At 48.2% G+C, this 22,307-nt stretch overlaps 1 long non-coding RNA gene across 1 annotated transcript in view; it reads right to left on the bottom strand.

Moving 5' to 3' along the window:
• LOC127665736 (uncharacterized) overlaps window positions 1-19,477 on the bottom strand; it is a 39,858-nt gene extending 20,381 nt beyond the window's left edge. Inside the window, exon 1 of the long non-coding RNA XR_007973489.1 lies at window positions 19,309-19,477. This is a non-coding gene — a long non-coding RNA (uncharacterized LOC127665736). The remainder of the gene's footprint in view (window positions 1-19,308) is intronic.
• Window positions 19,478-22,307: the final 2,830 nt, after the last annotated feature.

Raw genomic sequence — 22,307 nt, 5'->3', positions numbered from 1 at the left:
CAAGTGTGCACCCCAGCCACAATACCATCCACCTTGAGGATTATGGGAATGGTTAGCAGCACCAGGAAGGGTCCCTTCCCCAGGGTTCCAGTGCCCAATGCTTCCTTATGTAGACTCAGTCACTAGTCTGGAAGCTGTGAGGGGTCTCTGGCATCCCTGGAGCATTTAAAGCAGACAGTTTGGACCAAATCTCATGTTGTATTGACTGAAGGGCTTGGAGTCTCAAGAAGACATTCTTATCAGTGAGTTGTGATACCTCCAGGGAGGGCCCAGTAGACACCAAGGGAAGTTGGGGTACCAAACAGTGTCTCAAATGGGCTCAGGCTAAAATGGTATGCGGTGCTCTGGGCTCAGAATGAGGCCAGGGGCAGGAGCACCACCCAGTCAGCACCAGTCTCCAAGGACAATTTAGTTAAGGTCTCTTTTAGGATTCTGCGCATTTTCTCTATCTGTCCTGATCTCTGGGGACGGTATGCACAATGGAGCTTCCAATTAGTCCCCAATATCTCTGCCAATCCCTGACTTAACTTTAGAAACAAAAACAGGACCATCATCTGATCAAATTACCTTGGGCACTCTGAACCTAGGAAAATTTTCTCTAATACATTCTTGGCTACCATGGTAGTTGTTTCCTGCTTGGTGGGGAAACCCTCAACCCATCCAGAGAAAGCATCTACAAACACTAGAAAGTGTTTGTAACCATATTTTCCTGGCTTAACTTCTGTAAGATTGACCTCCCAATATACTCCAGGCCGTTCTACCCTATGTGTTTTGCCCTGTTTACTCTTGACTGCATAAGCATTCACTTGCTGACATATTTTACACAGTTCTAAAACCTGAGGTCCAAAACCTGAGGTCCATTATATATACTTTAGGTTCCTTGACTGCCTGGACAAACTTTTAGCCCCTAAATGAGTCCATCTGTGCATTTGCCTTTGTAAGTCTTTTGCTTGCTTTCTGGGGAGTATAGTTTTTTCTTCTTGTGTGTGACATTGTCACTTCCTTCTCTAGGTAATAGTTGGTAGGGTGGCTATCAATCTGAGCTCTTCTTCAGCATATTATAAGTGAGGCCAGCCGGGTGATGGTGGTGCACGCCTGTAATCCCAGTACTCTGGGAGGCAAAGGCAGGCAGATTTCTGAGTTCGAGGCCAGCCTGGTCTACAGAGTGAGTTCCAGGACAGCCAGGGCTATACAGAGAAACCCTGTCTCCAAAAAACCAAATCAAATCACACACACACACACACACACACACACACACATATATGGGAGGCCATCCCTTAGTCCAGTCCCATTTCCCTGCAAGTGTCCCTTGTAGACACATAACCCGGATAGGCTCCTGCATAACCACTTCTTGAGCCACTTGATCTGCATGGTATTGCCTTGGGCCACTGAGTCTTTCCTTTCTGTTGTCCTGGTCAATCAATAGTACTCAAAGTTGCCGGCTTCATAAGAGATCCAAGATTTCCTGTTCATTTTTCATTTCTTTTCCCTCTGATATGAGCAGTCCTCTAACCCTAACCCTAACCCTAACCCTAACCCTAACCCTAACCCTAACCCTAACCCTAACAAATTTTGTTGCTGGCCCCAAGTTCCAAGGCCTTGATGAGGACACTTAGCTCTGCTTTCTGTGCCGATGTGCCGGGGGAGGGGGTGGAGAGGTTTCACCCAGATGGCATTTGTACCATCCACCATGACGACACCCGCTCGTCTCTGACCAGCATGGAGAAAACTGCTCCCGCCTGTAGTGAAGGTAGCCTTGGCTCTTGGCAGGGGTCAGTTGGACAGGTCTTTTCTCCACCTGTGGGCTCTCCTTTTGGGACAGCTAGTTGTGGCTTATCAGGCAGGAAGCGTATCTGAGCCTCCATCTGGGAGAGTAAATCTTCCCTAACAGGCAGGGACAGTCTGGGATGACCATAAATGAATGGGATACCAGGCCCATCTCTAGGTCCACTGTTCTTCAGGTAGTCTATGAATACGTTTTGGTGCCAGTGGCTCCTTTTACCCAATATTCTTTTCTTGGAAACGGGGCCATCGACTTGTAGGAGGACCAAGTGTTGAGCCCCTATATCCATCAAGAATTGAGTGGTTTTCCCCTCCATTGTCAGAGTTACCCTGGGCTCCAGGAAAGGATCTGAACCCCATCCTTCCTAGATGCTGTCTTCTCCCAGGGATAACACCTTCGCCTTTTGGGGGTGCTTTCCCGCCGCAGCTTCTGTTTGTTGGGCCCTCTCAGGCCCAGTGGCCTCTTTCCTTTCAGTATGTGCAATGGTCCTTTTCAAGGGGTTTTCTGTCTCTTTTCTCTGCTTTCCCTAACTATTGTAGCCAAGATTCTGTATAAATTCCTTCCCTGACACTTTTCTTTTTTTCATTTCCCTTTCATCTTCTTCCTTTCTCTTTCTCTGCTCCTTCTCCTCCTCCGGTCTCCCTGTTATGATAGCCTCTCTCAGCAACCTGCACTAAATCCCTCAACAACTTACCCTGTTGTCCCTCTAGCCTCTGAAGCTTTTTCCTGATTTCTCTACTAGCCTGGTCTATAAAAGCCACAGTCACAGTAGCTTTGTGCTCCTCACTACTAGGGTCATAGGTTGTATACTGATGGAATGTCTCCATGAGTCACTCTAGAAATGCAGCACGTGACTCATCTGATTCCTGTGTAATCTCATATACCTTGGTCAAATTTGGAGTTCGCCTTGCGGCCTCAACAGAGTCTGGTGGTGGACCTTCAGGTGCCCCTTTCCTTCTGCTGTATTAAAGTCCCAGTCAGGTCTAGTCAGGGAAAGTTTGCTGTCGACAACAACCTGGTCAGTCAATGGTGCCCCCGTGTCTGAGGAGACATTTGTCTGGCTTCCTGCATTATCCTCTCTCACCGGTTGTGAAGAGCACTCTCATGAGTTGTTGGATATCATTCCTGGTGGTAAGTAAATAAAATAGTCTCCTTGGGGTTATCTGAAAGGTGGGAGGTGGGGGGTGGGAGGTGGGGGGTGGGAAGTGGGTGGGAGGGTGGGGGGGGGCCTTCCAGTTGCATAAGTTGGCTGAAGAGAAGGGCCAATATTGTGTAGCCTGATCGCACTTTTCTAGAGGCCCATATGCCCTCAGCAGGAGAGCCACCATGGTATCAGAGGAAGTGGCTCTCAGACTTAGGGTCCCCATGGTGATACTGGAAAGTTGGGGGTCTCCTCCTGCTCCTCCCTCAGGTAAAGGAGGTTGCAATGGCCTCGGTCCCACATGGGCTAAGGATCCCAGAGCTGGTGCTGGCGCTGGCAGGGTCATGGGGGCAAGGGTAGGGGGATATAGAGGAACAGGGTCTTAGAGCAACAAGTCTCCTGTTGAAGGATCTTGGAGGATCAACTTCTTCTCAGGTCCAGATCCCTCTTCCCATGTTTCCTTTTTCCTGATGGCCAGAACCTGTAAGGTGGGTCTTGGGGAAAGAAAGGCTTTTATCCATGAAAGGGGGGTGTGTCCTCTACCAGATTCTTCCAGGTAACTATATAGGGCACTTGGTCTGGGTGCCTGAGGGATCCTGGCCTAAAAACTTTTCTTCTACTGCTTTGGTCATCTCCAAGTTGAACGTTCCTATGGGTGGCCACCCTACTCTAAAGGTGGGCCATTCAGAGAAGCAGAGGGTAACTAACTTTACCTTCTTTACTACCACTGACCAGTTTTCTCCTCTAGTGGTTAACTAGGATGTTTAACAGGGTAGATTCAGTCTGTGAAATGTCCAAAAATGTCATCAGTCCAAGTCCAAGAACACAGAGAAAGACAATCAACACATAGGTTGCCCCTTTCTTTTTTATATATAAATTTTATAATTTTTTTAAAGATTTATTTACTTATTATATGTGAGTACACTCTATCTGTCTTCAGACACACCAGAAGAGGGCGTCAGATCTCGTTACAAGTGGTTGTGAGCCACCATGTGGTTGCTGGGATTTGAACTCAGGATCTTCAGAAGAGCAGTTGGTGCTCTTACCCGCTGACTCACCTCTCCAGCCCAGGTTGCCCCTTTCATGAGTGCAGAAACCAGGTTATGGCAAGACTTGGCTCCCGCCAATACTGTCTTGCTGTTTCCAGAAGGAGCAGAGTCCTCTCAACTCTCTCTAGGGTGGGGGTGGGGCTGAAGCACCCTTCAGACTCCCCATGGTTACAGCACTAAGGCATGTCTGTCCACCATGAATAACTGTACCAGACACAAGAACTCTGAGTCCTTCAGACACTTGCAAGAAAACCAAAAGTTCAAATAGGCCTACAGTCTCAGACTCTGACCAACAGTGAGACAAACAAAAATCACGGTACCTGCTCCAGCCTTACCTCTGATTCACCACTCTCTGGTGTGTCCCTATGGAGGGGGGGGGGGGCAATTCCCAGCCAATGCACCAAATGTAAGACTCTGAAGAGCTTTAGCTACTGGGGACCCTCTCAGTGAACCATGTGGAGCCAGGGATTGATGCAAAAGCAAGAGGAGTTTATTGTTCCAGCGTGCTGGGGCTGTCCTGTACCCAAAGGAAAACCCTGGGCAGCTTGTTTGGTGAGTCTTTATACAGTTTCCAGGGACATAATAGAGCAACAGCAACTAGGCACAATGTGATTGGCATAACAGTGCGACCCTTAAACTGATTGGTTCTTAGGGAATGAAATAGTAAGGGTTTCTCATATCTGCAAGTGGTCAATGGTCACTCTGCCTGGCAGTTTTTCTGAGAAATGTAATCAGCCTCTCCCTTCCAGAAGGAGGAGGGATTACTACGTGCTCTGGGGCCTGGTGTAATTTTCCAAAGCCCCAGCGCGCTGGAACGATAAACTCCTCTTGCTTTTGCATCTATCCCCTGCTCTGCATGGTTCATTCAGAGGGTCCCCAGTAGCTAAGGCTCTTCAGAGTCTTACATTTGGTGCATTGGCTGGGAATCAACCCCCTGTGGGGACACACCTCTTGAATCCCAGGGGGGACACACCTCTTGAATCCCTTTGACAAACTTCTATCTCCAAAAATATTTGCATTGTGATTCATAACAGTAACAAAACTACAGTTATGAAATAGCAAGAAAAATAATTTTATGGCTGGGAGTCACCACAACATGAAGAACTGAATTAAAGGGACACAGCACTAGGAAGATTGAGAACTACTGCTTTAAGCAAACATGTTTGGGCCTAGAATAGGCAGGCCAAATCCCATTTCCAGAGCCAACTTTTTAGTAGAGTAAAACAGCACGTGACAATTTCCTCAACATTACCCATTCCCAAAAGACATTTGGATTTCAGTAAGACTGAACCCAGAGATCTGAGTGGGGACAAGACAGTAGAGAAAGCTTAGCCATAAGGGGTTTTTAGAAGAGGAGAGCAAGCAGAGCTGAGAGATAAGAGATTTTCAGTTCATTGTCTTGTGCTGTGGCAGAAGTTGTTACAGTCTGTGAAGATTTGGAGATCAAATGTCCCATTTCCTGGTCATTAAGACTAAATGTCAAGCTTGTATCAAGGCCAAGCCATAACGCAGTGAAAAGCCAGGCAGTAAGCCTCAATGTTGAGTTTGCAGAGGCAAAAACATTTAAGAAGACAGGTGAGGGGAGTCTATAAGTCTAATTTTGAATGGGAAAAGCCCATGTTTCATTTGAAGTAGGGATGGAGAAGCCCTTGAAAAGGTTGCAGCAAAGAATTAGCAAAGGAGTGAAGCCAAGGGAAGAGAAGGGGTGTGATGTGGGACAGAGTCTAACCCAAGGATGTCACCAAAGGGCAAAAGGCTTGTCAGGGCAATGCCCCAAATTACAGTGGAGAGACTTCCCTTTCAATGTTATGGGCACCCAGGAGGGCATAGGGAGGCTGCCTGGCACACTGGTTTAACTTTTGTTGAACAGGCTTCATTGAACCAGTGAGGAACAAAGAGAGAGACAGGGTAGGCATCTCTGAGAGGACACTTCCCTGATCAGGCAAGGAAAGGCAAGTGGGTAGATGCTGTGAAGGGGAGACCTGGATGGAGAGGCAGTCTCTAGAATTGAGAGACCCCCAACTCAATGTTTTTAGACCCCTAAACAACTTGCCCAGCACAGAGTAACTTGTTTTTCTGCTTTCAGCTTGAGAAAGATAGCCCACCCTGTTCTAGTTCCAGTGTTTAAGTATAGAATGCCCCAAGGACGTTTGCTCCAGATAATCTCTAACCTTCCTTAAGGCATAAACTATTTCCTGACTTCCTCATTCTGTACTTCCCCATTCTATGCATGATTTGTCCTCCACCCCTTTCCTTATGATTTTTGTCCTCCACCCCTTACTTTGTGATTTTTCCCCTTTAAATACCCCTGACTTCAGTTTCAGGGGGGTCCCATAGTCCTCTAACCCTGTGTGGTGTATGACTGTGGACCCCAGAGCTCTGGAATAAAAAATCCTCTTGCTATTGCATCGAGACCGTTTCTCGCGAGTGATATGGGTGTCACCTTCTGAGGCATGGGGCGCTGGGGCACCCTCGTTTTTCGGGTCTTACAGAATTTAGAGTTGATATGGTAGGTGGCAGGAACCAGCACCAGCAATGATCTCTACACAGGGTCAAAAGGCAGCTTGGTTTAGTTAGGAAGGGCAGGGCCCATGGGGACCCAGGGTTTCCCTCCCAGTTTTTAGCACCAGATATAAATGAGGGTGCAATGAAACCACCAAATTGGACCACTCTGTGGGTAGAAAGGTTTACTGGGGATTAAACTGCTGAGGTTATCTCTCAGGGGGCAGAGAGAAGCAAAATGGCAGAAAATCAAGCTGATTTTATATGACCATCAGCAGGGTGTGGGTCTTTAAACTATTACAAACTGATTGGACTAACCAGGAGCTATATTCCCTGGCCTAGGGTATTGACCTTTTCAAGGTCCCTGGTAAACAGAAACCTACCATATAAGATTCCCATAGAATGCTGGTCAGTGGGTTTGCCCAATTCCAATCCATCTGTTTACCTGGTCGGCGTCTTTCTGTTTAAGACATTGTCACCAACACTACCATTTTAGGGGCCTATTTTGGACTTCATAGGGACATGTCCTGGCAACAAAGGTCCTTTGTGTCCGTTTTACACTTGTGAGAAGAGACTTGCCTTGGCTCTCCCAAATAACTCAGATCGGCCATCACTGGGCAAGCCAGGCAGAGTGGGCACAGAACTCAGGAAGGGTACAATGCTAGCAGCTGGCAGACTGGACCCCACTAGTATCCAGACCCCATCTCTCATACAGAATGGAAAATGAGAAACTTTCCTCAGCAAAACAGAGGAGAGCTGGCCATGGGGACATAGGTCTATAATTCCAGCTACTGAGAGAACTAAGACAGGGGACTCACTACTCTGAGGATATTAGTGTTACAGTACAAGGTCAAGGCCAGTCAAGGGAACTTGGTAAGACCCTGTCTCAAAGATAAAATATTAAAATGGCTGAGGTGCAGCTCACAGTGGGAGGGGGTTTGCTTAGCATGTCCAAGGTCCTGGGTTTGATCCCCAGAACCACAAAAAGGGAGAGGTATCTCCAGACCATAGGCTAGTCCTCCCTCCCCAACAAACACTTGTCTGGTAAGTACAACTACGAAACCATAGCAACATAAAGAGCCCTAGACTGACCCAACTTCTACCCTTATACCCTGCAGGTCAGGCCCAGCCTCCCAGTCCTTCAGCCTTCCTCCTCCTCATCTGTGGGGTAAAAACTGAACTTCCTCAACTCCAAGGTCTACCCTTTCCTCTCCAACCCTCTCTCTCATTCTAGAACAAGCAGCTAATTCTGGGATAGCTCCCAGAACTAAATACCAGACTCCTGAGGGAGATGAGTCCTACAGGGCAAGTTTTACAGTCATCTTCCATCCCCAGACAGCCTGCGGGATGGGCCGAGCCTCAGTGAGTTCCTTCCTGCTGGCTGTCTGAACTCCCTCTCCAGCCTGAAGCTCCACTTTGTACCTCACCCAGGAAGCAAGAAGTTCCCTGAGCATTACGCTGAGGAGCATCCACCCCTGCTGGCTTAAAACACAGAACCCGAAGCGCAAAAGACGATTCAGGTTACAGGAGAGGCCTAGAGTCCCACTCTTCTCACACAGCTTCCTTCCCGTGACCACACCCACCCACCAAGCCAGGAGGTGGACAGGAATGCACTCAGGCTGCTCACAGACCTCATATGGACATCAGTAGCATCCTCATCTGCTCTAGCATCCAGTCCAGGGTACCACATCATTAGGGTGCCTGGTGTCCCTCCATCACAAGAGTCTTTCAGTGTGGCCATCCTCCATCAGGGCTCCTCAGCCGTGACTGTCCACTGGAACTGCCTAGTCAGCCAAGTCATCGGGGCCAAGAATACAGCCAGTGCTAATTGTACCAGACACACACCCCCCCACACACACACACACACCACCCTGCTGTGGAGGGACCAGCTGTTATTTTCTAAGGCCATTCTAAATCTGATGCCCAGCCACCCAGAGTTGAGAGGGGCAGCTCTTAAAATTCCCATGTGTTCACTCCTTCTGTTATGCGTCTCTTAGTGTGGGGGAAGCAGCTATTCCTAAATCAATGTTTAATGACTTCATGAATAGTGTATACATTTCTTACTTTCAGCTCACTGCTGCTTTGTCAGTCAGTATTTTGACAGATCACAACAGCACAGCTAAAGGCTAGGCCCCTCGTAATTATTAATTAATTCTTCAATATTCTGCTTTTCCCCTTCTCCGGAGCTACAGACATTTCCATTCCTAAAAACATTGGAAAATGGGACAGTGTCTATTGATGATAGCATGTAATATGTGACATTAAGCTATAAGCTTTTTTTCTTTAAAGAAATCTTAAACTGTTTCTCCACATTGTTTGTGACTTGCTAAGCCTAGCTTGAATATTTTAGCAGCCTTTGGGTATTTTACAGAAATGAAAATACATGAACTTGTGGACACATAGGATATTTCAAAGTTTTTGTTCTTGAAAGTCTGGGCCATGTCTATCTTGAGTACAGCATAGTAAATCTTACAACATAGGCTTTCCATTAAGAAACATAGCTTTATTTTTTTTTTCTAGCACATTCTTATATTTAAAAGCAAATGCTTTTAAGTGGAGGTAGTCCATCGCCAGGTGGGAGTGGAGATGTGAGGTTTCATTTTAGTACACTACCCTATCCCCAGCCCAGACAGCTCCCCTACGGGATGCTTCACCCACTCTTCAGCAGCAGGTATGAGAGGACCCATTTCCCCTGCATCACTGTCAAAGCCTGATTCACCAAACCTCCGTTTGCCCATAGACGTGATGAATGTGATTTCATTCTTTTCCTTTGTTGTCACATGGTTACCTTAATAGAACAATAAGATGTCAAAGTTCAAAGAGATTCCAGTGATCATGTACCCTAACCTCGTTGCTTTAAGAAGGTTTCTGTTGCATATAAATTACATGACATCATCACGATAAAATTTCTCGTTATGTATATATCATCTCTATAGTAATACAGTGAACAGAAATTAAAATTCCCTTTTGCATTCTTTTTCTCTTGCTGAGAGAAGAACTAATGTTAACAGCTGGCACATGTAGCGGCGGCGGCTTGTGTTCTCGTGCTAATTGTGTTACCCCCAAAACACCTGTTGGCAGTGTCCCCACACATAGGACTAAAGGAAGCCTGTCCCCAGTTGGGTTTTCACTGGTCAATAAAGTTACCAGCAGCCAATGGCTGGGCAAAGAGACAGAGGCAGGACTTTTAGGATTCCTAGGAAGGAACTGAAGAAGGATGAAGAGGGGATTCTGCCATGAGGAGGTGGACAGCCCAAGGGAAATGCAGGAGGGAGAGACAGCGGACACGTAGGTCGGGAGTGGGAGGGGGAGGGGGAGCAGCCCCAGGAGAACTGCCCAACAGGGTCCAACCCCAGAGAGGATGACAACCTCCTGGAAGCCACACAGACAAAGATGGCTCTCCATAAACTATTGAGTTGACCTTGAAGAAGCACATGAGACAGGAAACCTCAACAAGCAGGGCTCAGGGCAGCAGAGATGAAAGTTAGATTTAGTAAGTATTAACGCAGGGATGTCAGAGGGGCGTGTGTGCTAGCCACATGGAGTTAGGGAGAGGCCAAGTCATGGAGCTGTTTAAGGTATTTAAAATATAAGGCTGTGTGTGTGTGTGGTTTTCTTTGGGGAATCCAGAACACTAGGATAGTAGGGAGAAGTGTGTGCACAACTGCCAGGAGGTATAGAGCGGATTAATCAAATATTGCAACAGGCACCACAAAATGAGCTATTTACCACAGGTAGATTCGTGTACATAAATAAGCAGTGCTTTTTAAGGCTGATTAAATATTTATTTTTAAGGCTTATTTTATGTGCAGGAGAGTTTTGCTTGCATGTGTATCTGTGCACCACGCACATGTTTGGTGCCTGAAGGTGTCGGATCCCCTGGAACTGAATTTCAGGTGGCAGTGAGCTGCCACATAGGCACTAGGAATGGAACCCAGGTCTTCAGGAAAAGCAGTGTTCTTAAGCACTGAGCCACCTCTCTCTACCAGTAATGGGGTTTTAGATTATTAAAAAGATATCTGTGTTTTCCTGCAGTTCGTATTTATTTTCTCTTAACAACACATTTTAGTACCTGTTCCTTATCAGCACACACAGACTTATTCCTCTGCTTTCGCTACTGCATAATTTATAGCCTGAGACGTATTATCATCTATTGCTGCTTAACAAATTCCCCTCCTGTCTCCAAATTTAGCGACGTGTACAAAAATAAAAAAACCGAACAGATGAAAACTCCCTTATCTCATCCAGCTTCTGAAACTGGGAACCCTCGGCCAGCTTGTGCTGGCTGGTCTGGTCAGGGCCTCTGGCCACCCTGGAGCTGAGCTGCTGAGCAGGGACTGATGTCATCTGAAGCGTTACTGGGGCTAAAGATTGGTGTCGCAGATAAGATGGCTCGCTTGCAGGGCTGTGGGCAGTTAGCTAAGTTCTGCCGTGTGCAGACTCCTTCAGGGCTGCTCAGAGACAGTTCCCCCAGAACAAGTGATGAGGGAGGGAGATGGAGAAAAGGGGGAGAGGAAGCCCCTGTCTTTGTGTAACCTAAACTCAGGAATGGCACGCCACACCCGCCATGCACTACTGCCCATTTACACCAGCCCTGGTTTAGGGTATGAGAGGACCAGGCACACCCTGACGCGAGGGTCTGCTTGTGGCGCACAGGGACACTGCGCTCTACTCCCTTCCTCGTGATCGCCTTCAGGCTCTCAGGCTCACAGGCAGTGTTGCTGTGAGCCCTTGGGCATGTGTCTGGATGCCAAGTTCCTGTGGTACTGACAGTTGTGAGAAGTGTGACTTTGACAAGGTCACACTACTCACTCCTGCAAGACTGAGGCAGCATCAACCACCAGACTTCCAGCCTGGTCCAGTTCCGGAGTTCCCACAAAGTTCCAGTTTGTGGGAAGATAAACAGGAAGAAGATTGTTAGGTCTCAAACCCAGGAGAAGCAGCTGAGATGCCTATTTAACATATCAAAGCAGACCTTGCTGCCAGGGTTTCCCAGCATGCACCAGGCTCTACCTATTACAGGGTCCTCCTGGCTGGCATACCCTGACCCCTACCCTGAATGGCTGGGTTGCCCTATGTAATCCAGCTATTTTGGTTACTCGGTCCCTGCCTCCCTCTGCTTTTTCTTAACCTGTTTTTCCCCTTCTTCCTTCTTGGTCTCCTGGCCTCCCCTCCTGTCTCTCCTCACGAGGCAGGCTCAGGGTCGCGTTCACTCTGGACTCAGATGACTCTGCCTCTGCCTTTTGCTGTGCTCTTCCCTGGTATCTACAATAAGCTTTCTCCTCCACCTGGGAGCAGTCACGACCTCCTCTTTTATTTCTTTTCTTCATTCAGAGATCTCAACAAGTATCTTAAGATGCAGTCGCTAGAAATTCCCAATGGTCGCTTCCCAGAATGCTAACACATCTTGGAACGCTTACCTTACTGACCCTGTAAGTGCTAAATCTACACTGTCCGAAAGCTACACTGTCACTGGTGTGTGAGCACTCTAGCTGCCTTGGTTAAAAGGAAGCTGATAGAAATAAGGAACACTCCCCGGGCAGAAGCTGGCATCAGACAGACTGGGGTTAGCTCTGGGTTAGCCTCGTCTCTCCTAACACTGTCTCAGCGGGGATGAAGATGCTGCAGACACTCCTGGTGGTGCATGTGCTCTGGCCACGGGGAGTGCTCCTGCTTCTATTCTCCCAACTGAACACAGATTAGTTGTCCTTCAAGCTCCTCAAGTGAATGAGCCCCACTTTCTAAAAATACATTGTGCCCGCTGAGCTCATTTTGCCCGATTTTACCACCTCCCAGAGCTCTGCTTTGTATGCCAACCATTATTGTGTGGCCTGGGTTTCTTGTTGTGAAGGGTTCAGATGTTTGCCGTGTGTGGTGAAATGTGATTGATAGTCTTATGAGAGCTCCCTGCTTCAGCCCGGCCTAACGTGCCTCCTGTTGCAGGTGTGGGGGCTAGTCATAAAGGCTGCTGTCCCCATAGACACAGCTTGAATCCTCTCATAGTGTCAAAGGAATCTGGGATGGTGGGGCAGGCGGGGGGGGGGGGGGGGGGGGAAGGATGGTGGGATGGGAGGATGGTGGGATGGGAGGATGGTGGGATGGGAAGATGAATGGTGGAGTAGGTGGATGGTGGGATGAGTGGATGGATGGTGGGGTGGGTAGATGGTGGGGTGGGTAGATGGTGGGGAGGGCAGGGCGGGTGGGTGGATGGTAGGTAGGGGGATAGATGGTGGGGGGATGGTAGGATGCATGATAGACAAGAGATCAGTTTAAGTGAATCAAATGAAACAGCTTCTTCACAAAGAACATTTCTGGAACATCAGAGAATTGCCTGGTCGGGGGACTTGTATAAGTGTCCCCAAAAGCCCAATTGTTAAAGGATTGTCCTTAAGATGACACTATTGAGGGGTGGGGAAACCTTTAGGAAGTGGGGCCTAACGGGATATCATTAGGTTACTGGGTACGAGCCTTCAAGGGACTATGGGACCTCTGCATCTTCCATTTCCTGTCTTGCTATTTGTTTCCTGGCTCATAGTGAAAGGATTTTGCTATGCTCGGTGCTCCTGACTATTCTGATCCAGGGCCTCCATCAGAGACCCTAAATAATGAGGCCACTCATTTATTAACCGGATCCCTCAAAGCCATGCGCCAGAGCAGTTTCTCTCCTTTTTTTTTTTTTTTTTTTTTTTTTTTGTTTGTTTGCTTGTTTTGGTTTTTTTGGAGACAGGGTTTCTCTGTATAGCCCTGGCTGTCCTGGAACTCACTCTGTAGACCAGGCTGGCCTCGAACTCAGAAATCCGCCTGCCTCTGCCTCCCAGAGTGCTGGGATTACAGGCGTGCGCCACCACTGCCCAGCAGTTTCTCTCCTTTTTTAAGTTCACTGTCTGATTCTGTTCTAATGGTGGAGAGCTGGCTAATAGGCCCAGATTGTGATATTCAGGTCAGCGGCTCGGGCCTGAATCTCTGTGCCAATCCAAAGTTCACATGTTAGACCCAATTCTCATCATTCTCCTGCTATGAACAAGTGGGGCCTTGGGAGGTGACAGGTTATGAGAGCGGAGCCAGCCCTTGCCAGACAGCCGGTCTGCTAACACTTTGATCTTGACTGCTAACACTTTGATCTTGAACTTTCAGACCAATGAATATGTATTGTTTAACAATTGCCGTCAGAAGAATTTTGTGATAGCAGCTAATCAGACAGACATAGGTGAGGTGTGGATAATTTGGACACTCAATGGAAGAAAGGCTCCGGGGATGGAACAACAAAGAGAAATGGGGTTAGTGAGCAGTCAGTGTTCATTGTGATGAGTTTAAGGTGCCCCGGGGACCCTCAGGGTAGGTGTCTATTGTGTGACCTCTTAGGAGAGAAACTCATGACTCGCACCAGCTGGCTAATAAATGCTTTTCTCAGAAGGTCTTGGGGTTTTCTGAGCTTCCTAAGAGAATGTCTGGGACCTCTGGTGTCCTCTAGAGTCCAAAGGCCAGACAAGAATAGAGACATAAAAGGGATGTGACAAGCGTCTTAGGGAAGTGATGTTTCTGTTTCAAACCTAAAGAGCATTGGCATTCCCCTACTCACCTCAAGCACCCGAGAAAGCAGGGAACACACCACAGTCAGTACCAAATGCAGGGATCCCTGCACAATTCCATCCCATGGTGGCCAACAGACCTAAGAAAAATTGTGCCTCCTGGGTGGGGGGAACTGGCTGGCCTCAGTAGCCACAGTCACTTCCTCCTGAGCTTGGGGAGCTACAGAAAGCTTGGACCTTTGATGGTCCTTGGGCTTCCACCCAGCATAGCCACACTGACATAGCAGTCTCTCATTCCAAGGCATTCCACTGTGCTTCCTCAGGAAGCTTCTTGCTGAAAGATAAATGTTTTGTGTGTGATCAAACAGAATTATATTTATTTACTTTACTCTCGTCTAGGACTGAGCCAGGCCAGACAGGTCAAAGGGCAAGATGGTGAGTAGTTAAGATGGTCTCCAGAAAAGCCTGGAATTTCCTGTAGGCACAAATGTGATAGAAAAAGTCTCCTAGGGGCCACGACAGGGGTTACATGGCAGCCCAGGGCCCCTTGGCAGGAGGGGAACCTCCCACAGTAGAGCGGGTCTTCCAGCTGTTTGGGGAACCTGACCATAATTAAGATCTGTTTTCAGGGAGCAAAGGTACAAACCCAGGGACATCCAGACCCACTTTACCTCTAGACTGTGCCCAGGAGGAGGCAAAGAAAGGGGACGGTAAGCCTGGGAGTCAGAACAGGACTTAACAGGGCCCTCAGGCTTCCCCTGACACTTTTTGAAGAACAGCCCCTTACAAAGTTCCTGAAAACCCCTTATCAGGCACTGTTGGGAAACAGCTGTAGAGACAACTGGGGGCTTTTATTTATTGTAGTAACTTAAATGATTTAGACGTAAGACTTTCTAAAACTCACAGTGCGTCCAGCTGAGTGTTTTTGAATAAGTCAATGCTAATAACTTTACACTCTGGGGTGGTACTTGGCTTTTCTTTTTGTTTGAAGCCAATTTCTTTCTGCCTCCACCTGGTCTTCAGTATGCCCCAGAAGCTGAACCACCCTCAAAAGATGGTAAGCTGGGACATTTCTGGTGCTTCGAAATAAATCTACCCAGAATTACACAGCTGAGTCACAGTCTCCTAAATACACTAGAACCACCACCTGGGTGCCAAGAGCACACATCTTGGATTTGAACTTCTTGTTCAGTGGGAAGTCTGGAGTTGGGATAACCTTTGTTGGTGTTTCTTCAGAATATCCCCAAAGGGTACCTGCTCTGGTCTATGTCCTCACTGAGGGAAGACAAAGATGGATTCTATGCCTCTAGAGTTTCAGCACAGCACTGAATGCAAAATGAGTTGCAAATACCTATCATGAGGTCTGCCTTAGTGGAGAAGGGAGCTTCCTGTGCTGGGTGGTTTCAGCCCTGCCCACAGGGGCACAGCTCAAGCAAAGTCTGAATGAGAGATGTTTCCCTTGTGGCTAATAGCCCAGTGCAAGGAGCAGTACCAGGATTCTAGAAAAGAGAAACTCAGGCAGCATCAGGAACTGAGATCTGCCTTGGGAACCATGTGAATCAGCACCTGAACAAAGCAGGCCCCTTCCAGGAAAAGCAAACGTAGACTGTGAACAACCTCTGGCTGGAGGTTGAGCAAGGAACAGAGGCCATCCAGTCTAAGGCATCAGCATCATGGACCCATGTCCCTGTGCACTGGGGGTGTCACCATCAGGTGAGATTACCAAGAGGGTGGTTAGTGGTTAGACATACACCACAGCCCAACTCTTAGCCCTTGCACTCAGGGCATAGCCTTCTCCACAGAGCCGCACCACCGGCAGCCACTGTTTGCTGCTACCCAGTATTTGCCCTCCCTGTCGTCTATAGAATAGTTAGCTGACCTCATGGTCATTCTAAATAAGGCTTTGATTGCTCAGAATTTCCTTCAGCAGATGGGGCTATATGAGTAAGTTCTAATGAATAGATAAGTACAATGAGGTGGAACTTCTGGTTCCTTTGGGAAGTCAGTTATGTTAAATGATGGTTTGCTGGGACACACAGGTGAAAAGATGTTTTGCTAAAGCAGGCACATGAAAGAATGTCTCACTGAAGCAGACACAGGTGAAAGGATGTTTTGCTATAGCAGACACGTGAAAGGACGTGTGATGTTCAAAAAGAATATAAATATGACCCCTCAGAGAGTGGGAGCTCGGGAAGTGGTTTGCTTTGCTCTGCCTCTCTAGTCTTCCCTGGTGACACACGTGTATTGGTTCGCCTTACACTGTGTTGCTGAGCTTCGCTTGTGGTGACTTCACAGAGAGAAACTCACCAAAGAATTTCTTGTGAGGCTCCTGCAGCTTCCTCAGACTTGGGCTGGTTGGCTAGCCTCAAGGTTTCTTCTGGATTGAACTGCCCTTGCTGATTCCTGTGTGGTGTCTGCCAAGTGGACTGGACTGCAGCTGCTAATTTGTGTTTGGTGTTTGCTAATTACCTAGGCTAAGAATGAAGATTGAAATTGCCCCCAAAGAACCATTTCTAAACAGGTCTACTTCCCCGTATCCTAATAACCTACCTCTGGTGGGTGGCGGGCTAGAGAGGAGGTTGAACTCTTATTAAAGTAGGCTGAGAAAAATATATGCCTACATTACAACTTCAAGCATTTTCTTTTAAAATATTTGTGTATGTGTGCATATGCCCACGTGCACATGCATTCAGGCACCTATTGCAGCCTATATGTGGAGGTTAGGGGTCAAACTCAAAGAAGTCAATTCTCTTCCTTCTACGGTATGGTTTCTAGGGATCAAACTCAGGTTTGCAGGTTTACTGACAAACACCTTTATCTGCTGAGCCATCTTGACAGGGCCCTGGGAACATTTTCTTAAAGGGAATTGACGTATCTTTCCTTTTTATTCTTACTGATAACTGGAATGAAGATGGTTATAACTGGAGTAGCCATTTGAGTTATGAAGTAATCTTGGGGATAAAGTCCTATTTAGAAAAGAAAGAAGGCAAGTGGCAACTATGTGTCCCTGTCCGTGGAGACAAAGACTTGATCTGTCTTCTGATATTTCTTTAGGAATAAATAGTCTTGGGCTGAAGAGATGGCTCAGAGGATAAGAGCACTGTCTGCTCTTCCAGAGGTCCTAAGTTCAATTCCCCAGCAACCACATGGTGACTCACAATCATCTAAAATGGATCTAATGCTCTCTTCTGGTGTCTGAAGACAGCTACAGTGTACTCATGTAGATACAATAAATAAATCTTTAAAAAAAAAAAAAAGGAATAGCCAGGCAGTGGTGGTGCACGCCTGTAATTCCAGCACTCGGGAGGCAGAGGCAGGCGGATTTCTGAGTTTGAGGCCAGCCTGGTCTATAGAAATGAGTTCCAGGATAGCCCGGGCTATACAGAGAAACCCTGTCTCCAAAAAATCAAAAAAACAAAAACAAAAACAAACAAAAAAGGAATAGTCTTGTGTTTCATTTTAAAATATTTGATCCTTAGGGTTTCTCTAGTACTTATAGTCAAACTTACTTATACATGACATCATTCCCCCAGGTATCAAACCCAATTGTCTGCAGGTGAGAAGTCCAAACCACCCCAGTCAAAGCCAACCTAGCTGTCCCCTGCATTATCCCCACCTCGGAATGTGACATGCAGTAGGGCTGTGCTAACTGAACACGACACAGACGGTGTTCACAGGTGGGGCTGTGTGGGATGGTAAAACCATGCCAGGAAGTTGGTAAGGTCGAGCAGGTTGAGACCCAGAGACTCAGTGGGCACACACCTGAGACTTAGGCACTCCCTCATCCCTGCCAGATGCCTGGCCTGGAACATGTGCCACACTCCCCACATAGGAAAGGTGACCTGTGGTCACATAGGCCCAGAACAGAGTTCTCCATGCTAATGACATATCTAGAGGCTCTGACAGCTTAGCCAATAAACTTCCCTTCCCAGACATTCCTCCCTGCAAACAGTATTTAATCTCGGGTCCATCTTGAGAAGTGGGTAAGGTACAGTATGCATCCATTTTCTACCTTGAAGAGTCAATAAACATTTTAGACACATGGACTGTCTCTCTGGTCAAGATCCTCCATGGGGAGCCAAGAAGGCTGTCAGCTATCGAGTTGCAGCTTAATTCTCCCATAGAAGGCCTCTCTGCACTCCCAGCCACAAGAGATGCTGTCCTCAGCCCTCAGACTCCCAACTCCAGTCTCAGCTCTTCTGTGACTCCCAGCAGCGACCGGATGCCCACGAGTCAGAGAACCCCACGGCCCCAGCCTCGTCGAAGGTCTGAGGACCCCTAAACCAGCTCCGGCTTCCCCACATCTCAGAGAGTGCTTCCCCAGCCCCAGAGCAGTGCTTCCTAGCTTCCCTACAGCCCAGCACCCACCTCGGTGCCAGCGTGGGCTAAGCATAGTCAAACCCCTGAGGCGGGCAGAACTTGGACCCACAGGGCCATACTAGCTGAATGCCACTCAGGTTTTCACAGGGGAGGCTGGGATAACCACTTGTTAGCACAATTGTTCTTGTGTTCACTGCTTTTTCAGAACAACCCTAAGACTGCACAAACTGCCCAGAGATGAAGGGATGTCTTGTGGGGGTATGTGTGACTGACTGCATCTGAACTGTGCAGGGATGCACCTGCACCCCCCTTCTACTGAGGCTCTGCTGTACCAGCCTTTGCTAATGCACCCTGCTTTCCTCCAGAACCAAGCCCCCCACAATAAATGCATGCTGAATCCCTTTTTGCTGTTAATACCTGGAGCTCTTTGCCAGAGGGGATCGATTGCGTCTGAACTGAGTCTCTGCTGCTGGACATTCTATAATGGATAGGCATCAGAGAAAGAGAGGATCTTGGGTAGGTCTTTGGCCCACAGAGGGTACCAAACCAGGGTGGATAGCATGGAAAGGACCAGTCAGGATCTAGGCTCTACACATACAGCAGGAGCTTTGGCAGGATGGGGGCAATAGCGAGAGCTTTGCAGCCCAAGAGCCTTGGTGGGGAAGCCAGGACTGAGCAGATAGAGGGGAAATTCCCGGCCAGCACTCAGTTCCCACGCCACCCAGAAGCCCAGGCAAGCATCCCAGAGAGTGGCTTCAAGGCCTGATTACTCTGCCAACGTTATACCATGAAGCCTCACAGCACTCCCTTGGGTTAGGTGGCAATTTCATTTTTTATGATGGAGACGGAGGAGAATAAAACTGATTTCTTGGCTCCCTGCTATGTAGGAGGAAATCCCGTTGCCCCAGATTTGCGGGATCCCGGTAGAGCACGGAAAGGCTTCTCCTTAGCTCTAAGATGGCCGCTCTCATTCCCCACACTCACCCAGCAGCTCTGCACTGGAGTCAAAGGCCACACTCAGGACATCATGAAGAACAATGGCCACCATTGCTTCTTTTAGCTGACGAGGACCTGGATGACCAGAGAAGGGAAGCGATCTGCCCAGGGTCAGCCAGCATTACAGCTAGAGACCCACATCCTTCCTTCTAGAGCCTGCTGCTCATCGGGACCTTATGGTGATGGGCACATGACTGTCTCATGTGCTCGCCAGCCTTCAGATCCTTGCTTGTGATTCTGTCCAAAAAGGAAGCCACGGGGAGAGACGGTAGCAGGCAGAGCCCTGAGCCAGCCATGGGCGAGTCCAGAGCCACAGACCTAGCAGGAAAGGAAGACAACATGGCAGGCAGAGGGAGAACTTGACTGCAGTTAAAAGGATCGAAAATAATACAGCCTAACTCTAATGACCCCAAGAAGTCAGAAGTTTAAAATGCTATCTCACTTTGTTAGAAACTAGGTAAAAGGTCACATTTCAGAGCCCTTTGTTTAGACCTAGCAGAAAGGCCTTGAATAGGTGATCCTGGCCCCACAAGGTAACTGGAAATGGGCTAAGCTTATCTTGCTTTTGTAAATTGCTTACGCCATTATCCCTATGCAGGAGGAGTTCACACAGCTATAGACATTCAAGAAAATAGGAAACTAATTGGTCCACAGTCCTCTAACCCTGTGCAGTGTACGGCTGTGGAACCCAGAATTCTGGAATAAAGAAATCCTCATGTTATTGCATCGAGACTGTTTCTCTCGAGTGATTTGGGTGTCGCCTTCCGGGGCGTGGGGTGCTGGAGCACCCTTGGTTTTTGGGGGTCTTACACAGTCACACAGCCAGAGGAGGAACAGACTTTGACATACTGTGTCTGAGATTGGCGAAGATGCTTCCATAACAGAGCTAGGAACTCTGTCCCCCTTGGGCTGTAAGACTCAGGGGAATCTTAACTTACTGGGGATCCCCCCCCAAGTGGACCAGGTGGAGACAGGAATCAATGCAAAAAGCAAGAGGATTCTTATTTAATATCCAGCATGCTGGGGTCGCCCCGCACATGGTGAGAGAACGACCGTCCACAACAGGCTGCTCGAGGATGAGGTAGGTGGCTAAAGGACTCCAGGCCTTCCCTAGCCACGGGACCACCCTGTGGTCTGAGGAATGTAATTTAGCCTCTCCCTCTGGGAGGGGCAAGTGTTCCATGACCTTTCCAAAGTTCCTGAGTTAACCCTTTCAGGGCTATCTTTCTTTCGGCGAGGAGTCCCTTTAGGAGGTGGCTTCTTGGAGGACAGTGCTGTTCTTGGCCCCTGAAGGTCCTGGCTGACTTTTCAAGGCACCAACCTTGATCTAGTTTCATCCAATGATGTCTGACCTGTAAGACCTCCAAAAACCGAGGGTGTCCCAGCACCCCACGCCTCAGAAGGCGACACCCAAATCACTCGAGAGAAACAGTCTCGATGCAAAAACATGAGGATTTTATTCCAGAATTCTGGGTTCCATAGCTGTGCACCACACAGGGTTAGAGGACTATGGACCCCGGGTGCTGAATTGCGACAGCTTTTATAAGTTTACGACAGAGCCCGAGAATCACAAACCAATCATTTCTTAGCATGGAGAGCCCTCGAAGTGTGAGCCAATCGATTTGTACCACTCCATAGTTTTTAGGCCAATCAGTTTAAATTATTGGAGCCCGTGCTCAGTAGACCAATTAGTGTCCTATTTTCTTGGATGTCTATAGCTGCGTGAACTCCTGGATAGGGGTAATGGTGTAAGCGGTTTACAGAAGCAAGATAAGCTTAGCTCATTTCCAGTTACCTTACGGGGCCAGGATCACCTATTCAAGGCCTTTCTGCCTAGCTCTTAAAGGGCAGGCTCTGGAATGTGACCTTTCACCTAGTTTCTAACAAAGAGCACAAAGAGCGGGCTCTGGAATGTGAAGTGTTTGGGGCTCCTTAGAAGGCTGGAGTTAGGCTGTATTTTCTATTCTTTCAGACCCTACCTCCATCCTACCCGGGCCCTCCAAGTGTCCCTCTGACATCTGTGTCACCTGTCTGAACCTCACAGGGAGACACAGAATGCATGACTTGTGTCTCGTGGCACATAACCTCCAGGACCATGTCCATGTCCCCAAAGCTCCCTGGGTTGGCTAGAGCTGTAAGAAGCGAGAGAACTCTATGGCTGAGTGTCTACAGTTATGGGCCATGCTCTTGGGTGGCGGTCCCTGCAAGACCAGCCTCCGGTAGTAGATCTGGAAGACTGTAAGAGTAGGCAGCTCCCACCAAAGAGTCAGCAGTTTGTGCTATTCCTAAGGGTGAACTTAAGGGGAGGCCTCCTGAGGCAAATTCCAGGCCAGCCACTAACTGTGGCTGCAGCCCTTCAGTGGGGACGCCCTGGGTGTCCATAAAAGGCCCTCTGACTCCGTTTCCCGGATGACCAGGTACCTGGCCTGGCCCAGGCCAGCACTCCTAGACTCTTGAACGGCTCCGGCTGTTGTGGTACGGCACACCGAAGCTGTCTTGTAGGAGAGATGCTCAGTCCCACAACCCACACACTCCTGCATGCATTTTGCCAACCCAATTCCCACTCCTACCTCCCAGTCAGAATTCAAGGTCCCTTGGGCCTCTGCCTGCCCACTGTTCTTGACAGATGTGTATTTATGTTACTCAAACAATAAAGGCAGCCACAATAGTAATCCTAAAACAAATGAGAATCATAAGTCACTGTGAGTGGTCTCCCTGCCTGTGTCTTAAACAAGGCTCTTTGTAGGGATACTAGGCACTGGCTACACAGCCACAGGGGACCCCAGAGGGACAAGCCAGTGGCAGTGGGGGGTGTAGCACCTCTACCCCTGACCTCTTTGCTGGCTTTCCATTCTTTCTCTGCCTTCCCAGTGTTCCGAAATGCAGGTTGAGAGAGGGAAAGAACTCCTCCAAGCAGCAAGCCGCACCACACACATGAAAGAGAGCTCTTATTACTTTTTTATTAACTTCAGCCCACAACTTCCTCA

Source organism: Apodemus sylvaticus, chromosome 15, assembly GCF_947179515.1.
Source record: "Apodemus sylvaticus chromosome 15, mApoSyl1.1, whole genome shotgun sequence".
Taxonomy (NCBI): Eukaryota; Metazoa; Chordata; class Mammalia; order Rodentia; family Muridae; genus Apodemus; species Apodemus sylvaticus.
This window is presented reverse-complemented; position numbering and strand designations above follow the sequence as displayed.